Here is a 5918-nt window from a genome sequence, read left to right on the forward strand (position 1 = left end):
TTGATTTGCATTTCCCGGATGCTGAGTGATGTTGAGCATTTTTTCATATGTCTGTTGGCCATTTGGATATCTTCCTTAGAGAAATGCCTACTTATCTCTTTTGCCCATTTTTTAATTGGGTTGCTTGTTTTCTTCTTGTAAAGTTGTTTGAGTTCCTTATATATTCTGGATATTAATCCTTTGTCAGATGTATATTTTGCAAATATTTTCTCCCACTCTGTTGGTTGTCTTTTAACTCTTTTAATTGTTTCTTTTGCTGTGCAGAAGCTTTTTAGTTTGATATAATCCCATTTGTTTATTTTTCCTTTGGTTGCCCGTGCTTTTGGGGTCGTATTCATGAAGTCTGTGCCCAGTCCTATTTCCTGAAGTGTTTCCCCTATATTTTCTTTAAGAAGTTTTATTGTCTCAGGGTGTATATTTAAGTCCTTAATCCATTTTGAGTTGATTTTAGTATACGGTGAGAGGTATGGATCTAGTTTCATTCTCCTGCATATCGATATCCAGTTATCCCAGCACCACTTGCTGAAGAGGCAGTCCCTTCCCCAGTGAATAGGCTTGGTGCCTTTGTCAAAGATCAGATGGCAGTAAGTGTGAGGGTTGATTTCTGGATTCTCTATTCTATTCCATTGGTCAGTGTGTCTGTTTTTATGCCAGTACCATACTGTTTTGGTTATTATAGCTTTGTAGTATAGCTTAAAGTCAGGTAGTGTTATGCCTCCAGCTTTATTTTTTTTGCTGAGCATTGCTTTGGCTATTCGTGGTCTTTTATTGTTCCATATAAATGTCTGAATAGTTTTTTCCATTTCTGAGAAAAATGTCTTTGGAATTTTGATGGGGATTGCATTGAATTTGTATATCACTTTGGGTAGTATGGACATTTTCACTATGTTGATTCTTCCAATCCAAGAGCATGGAATATCTTTCCATCTTCTTGTATCCTCTCTAATTTCTCTCAGCAGTGGTTTGTAGTTCTCATTATAGAGATTTTTCACCTCCTTGGTTAACTCAATTCCTAAGTATTTTATTTTTTTGGTGGCTATTGTAAATGGGCAGGCTTTCTTGATTTCTCCTTCTGCATGTTCACTATTGGAGAAAAGAAATGCTACTGATTTTTGTGTGTTGATTTTGTATCCTGCTACTGTGCTGAAATCATTAATCAATTCCAACAGTTTTTTTGTAGAGGTTTTAGGCTGTTCGATGTATAGGATCATGTCATCTGCAAACAGGGACAGTTTGACTTCATCTTTTCCAATCTGGATGCCCTTTATTTCCTTCTCTTCTCTGATTGCTCTGGCTAGTACTTCCAACACTATGTTGAATAGGAGTGGTGAGAGTGGGCATCCTTGTCTAGTGCCTGTTCTTAAAGGAAAAGCTTTCAGCTTTTCCCCATTCAGGATGATATTGGCAGTGGGTTTGGCATATATGGCTTTAATTATGTTGAGATACTTTCCCTCTATACCTAACTTATAGAGGGTCTTTGTCATGAATGAGTGCTGAACTTTATCAAATGCTTTTTCAGCATCTATAGAGATGATCATATGGTCCTTGTGTTTGAGTTTATTAATATGGTGTATCACATTTATTGATTTGCGTATGTTGAACCAACCTTGCATCCCTGGGATGAATCCCACTTGATCGTGATGAATAATTTTTCGTATGTGTTGCTGTATTCTGTTTGCTAGTATTTTAGTGAGGATTTTTGCATCTATATTCATCAAGGATATAGGCCTGTAGTTTTCTTTTTTGGTTATATCTTTACCTGGTTTTGGTATCAGGATGATGTTTGCTTCATAGAATGAGTTTGGGAGATTTGCGTCCGTTTCAATCTTTTGGAATAGTTTGTAAAGAATCGGTGTCAATTCCTCTTTGAATGTTTGGTAAAATTCTGCTGTGAATCCATCTGGTCCTGGGCTTTTCTTTGTTGGGAGCCTTCTGATAACAGCTTCAATCTCCTTTATTGTTATTGGTCTGTTCAAATTTTCTACGTCTTCACGGTTCAGTTTTGGGAGCTTGTGTGTGTCCAGAAATTTATCCATTTCCTCCAGATTTTCAAATTTGTTGGCGTATAGTTGTTTATAGTAGTCTCGAATGATTCCTTGTATTTCAGATGAATCAGTTGTAATATCGCCTTTTTCATTTCTAATTTTTGTTATTTGAGTCTTCTCTCTTCTTTTTTTTGTTAGCCATGCTAATGGTTTGTCAATTTTATTTATCTTTTCAAAAAACCAACTTTTTGATTCGTTGATCTTTTGAATTGTTTTTTGGTTTTCAATTTCATTCAGTTCTGCTCTGATCTTAATGATTTCTTTCCGTCTGCTAACTTTAGGATTGGATTGTTCTTGTTTTTCTAGTTCTTTAAGGTGAAGTGTTAGGTTGTTCACTTGCCAGCTTTCCATTCTTCTGAAGTGAGCGTTTAATGCAATAAATTTTCCCCTCAATACTGCTTTTGCAGTATCCCACAGGTTTTGGTATGATGTATCATTGTTTTCATTAGTTTCAATAAACTTTTTGATTTCCTGCTTGATTTCTTCTTGGACCCATATGTCATTAAGTAGAATGCTGTTTAATTTCCATGTGTTTGTATAGTTTCCAGAGTTTTGTTTGTTATTAATTTCTAGTTTTAATCCATTGTGGTCTGAGAAGATACATGGGATAATTCCAATTTTTTTGAATTTATTGAGACTTGATTTGTGACCTAATATGTGATCTATCTTGGAGAATGATCCATGTGCTGATGAGAAGAATGAATATTCTGAGGTTGTTGGGTGGAATGTTCTGTAGATATCTGCCAATTCCAATTGGTCTAGAGTCTTGTTTAGATCTTGTGTTTCTCTACTGATTCTTTGCCTAGATGATCTGTCTAATATTGACAGTGGAGTGTTCAGGTCCCCTGCTATTATGGTATTAGTGTCTATTTCCTTCTTTAGGTCTAATAGAGTTTGTTTTATAAATCTGGCTGCTCCAACATTGGGTGCGTACATATTTATGATTGTTATGTCTTCTTGTTGGATCAGTCCTTTTATCATTAAGTAGTGTCCCTCATTGTCTCTTTTTATGGTTTTTAGTTTAAAGTCTATTTTGTCAGATATAAGAATAGCCACTCCAGCTCGTTTTTCTTTTCTGTTTGCATGGTAAATCTTTTTCCATCCTTTCACTCTTAGTCTGTGTGAATCTTTATGGGTGAGGTGGGTCTCTTGTAGGCAGCATATAGTTGGGTCCTGCTTTTTGATCCAGTCAGCCAGTCTGTGTCTTTTAATTGGGGAATTTAAGCCTTTAACATTAAGAGTTGTTATTGAAAGGTGTTGATTTATTCTTAGCATTTTATTGGTTGTTTGGTTGTCTTAGGTGTCTTTTGTTCCTTGCTTTCTGATTTACTGTTTGGTTTCTTTGTTTGTTGGTTCCTTAGGTTGTAGATAGTGTTTTTGTTAGCTTGTTTTCTCTTCATGAATGTCATTTTTATTGTACTAGCGGGTTTAGATTTTTCTTAGGTTTTTATGGCAGTGGTAGTTATTTTTCAGGAACCAAACCCAGTACTCCCTTGAGGATTTCTTGTAAGGGTGGTCTTGTGGTAGTGAACTCCCGCAGTTTTTGTTTATCTGAGAAATATACTATTTGCCCCTCATTTCGGAAGGATAGCCTTGCAGGGTAGAGTATTCTTGGCTGGCAATCTTTGTCTTTTAGTATTTTGAAAATATCATCCCATTCCTTTCTAGCTTTTAGGGTTTGTGATGAAAAGTCTGATGTTAACCTGATTGGGGCTCCCTTATAGGTGATTTGACGCTTCTCTCTTGCAGCTTTTAAGATTCTCTCTTTGTCTCTGAGTTTTGCCAATTTGACTATGACATGTCTTGGAGAAGGCCTTTTTGGGTTGAATACGTTTGGAGTTCGTTGAGCTTCCTGGATCTGAAGATCTGTGATTTTTCCTATACCTGGGAAGTTTTCTGCCACTATTTTGTTGAATATGTTTTCAATGGAATCTCCATTTTCCTCCCCTTCTGGAATACCCATGACTCGGATATTTGATCGCTTGAGGTTGTCTGATATCTCTCTCAGATTTTCTTCCATGTCCTTGATTCTTTTTTCTTTCTTTTTGTCTGCTTGTGTTATTTCAAACAGCCCATCTTCAAGTTCAGAGGTTCTCTCTTCAACTTCGACAAGCCTGCTGGTTAAACTCTCCGTTGTGTTTTTTATTTCGCTGAATAACTTCTTCAGTTCAGCAAGTTCTGCTACATTTTTTTTCAGGACATTGATTTCCTTGTATATTTCCTCTTTCAGATCCTGTATACTTTTCCTCATTTCATCATGATGTCTAGCTGAGTTTTCTTGTATCTCATTCAGTTTCCTTAGAATTATCACTCGAAATTCCTTGTCAGTTATTTCAAGGGCTTCTTGTTCTATAGGATCTAGAGTATGAGATTTATTAACTTTTGGTGGTGTACTTTCTTGATTTTTTGTATTTCTGGTGTCTTTTTTTTGGTGTTTATTCATTGTGGCAGGGGGTTTCACAGTCCACCGGTTTAAGACTAATGACTAACTAGGATGTTGCTGTGGTTGCCAATTTGGTATGGCTCCCGCCGTGACTGCTCAGTTGGCCTCTAGTGTCTTGTGTGTGTGGTTGCCTCGGGTCTTGGGCTTCTCCGGGGATCCACCTTTCTGGTCAGCTTGTACTCTGCTGGGCTGGTGGGTCACGTACCACAGGGTGTGTGATCTCTGTTGAGCTTTCACTTTCTGTACAGGACTTCTCCCCGTTCCGTGTGCTCTGGCCCAGGCTGTTAGATTGTGCAGTGGCGACCCCACCGGGTGTGTGGTTTCTGTCGAGTCTCCGCCTCCCTGGCCGCACGTCTCCCCCCTCTGTGCACACTGTGCTGGGTTGGGGCGTGTCTTCTGCACCCCTCGTCTATCAGCTGGGCCTTCAAGACCCTGCTCAGCACCGCCTCGCCCAGGAAGTCTACCAGGTTTCTGCTAGGCACAGACGACCGGTCTCTCTGGGTGCCTTTGTAGCACTGTGTAGATCTTTCTCAGGTCTTGTTCACCTTTGTATCCCCCCGGTATAAACCGAGTCTAGTGCCCGCCTGCAGCCTGCTCTCCGGCAGGTTCAAGCGGACCTGGGAACTCTCCTACCACACTATTCCCAACCAGAAATTCGTTAGGCTTTTTTCCAAACTGGTGGTCGCAGAGATGGTATCTGCCTCCCAGTAACAGGAAGTTTACCGGGGCCGGAGTCCAGGGTGTGGTGGAGTGACAGTCGGCCCGCCCGTACTTCCTAGCCCTCCCAAAACTGGTCGGGACGCCCCACACCCCCAGCCCTGCCAGAGAACCGTGGAGGGAGTGGGAGAGGAGGTCGGCCCGCAGGGTCCGGAAAGCCCCGCGCCAGGCCAAGCAAATGGGCTCAGTGATGGCCGAGCTGGGCGGAGCTGCCCGCACCTGGGAAAAATGGAGGCAGCACCGGGGCAGTGAGTGGCCTGGTGGTGCAGGCGGGGAGCCTCGTGGGCATCCACCCCCCGAACAGAGCTGTGCCAGGGATCACTCACAGTGCTGTGCCAGGTCGGGCGCTCGCTCTGTCTCTGGTTTGTTGCCTTCCGTGTTCTCGGCGCTGCCGCCTCGGGCTGTTCAGTCGCGGCGCCGCTCGGGCGCTCCCAGGAGTCTTCTTTAATGCCGGCCTGAAACCTCGAATCCTGGATAGGGCAGCTGGCCGCCTTCAGTGCGGCCCCAGCCTCCGGGATCCTGGCTGCGTCCACAGCAGCCCTGGCGTCGTGTTCCCTGTTTCAAGACTCACTTCTGCAGCTAAGAATCAGTTCTTTTCCTGCTCCACACTTCAAAGCTGTTGCCTGTAAATGAGGCAGCCTCTCCTGCCGGGGGCAAAGTGGCGTTGAGCCCCCACGACCGGCCAGCAGCAGCAGTCCTCCCTTAAGAGATGG

The sequence above is a fragment of the Cynocephalus volans genome, chromosome 14 (assembly GCF_027409185.1).
Source record: "Cynocephalus volans isolate mCynVol1 chromosome 14, mCynVol1.pri, whole genome shotgun sequence".
Lineage (NCBI taxonomy): Eukaryota > Metazoa > Chordata > Mammalia > Dermoptera > Cynocephalidae > Cynocephalus > Cynocephalus volans.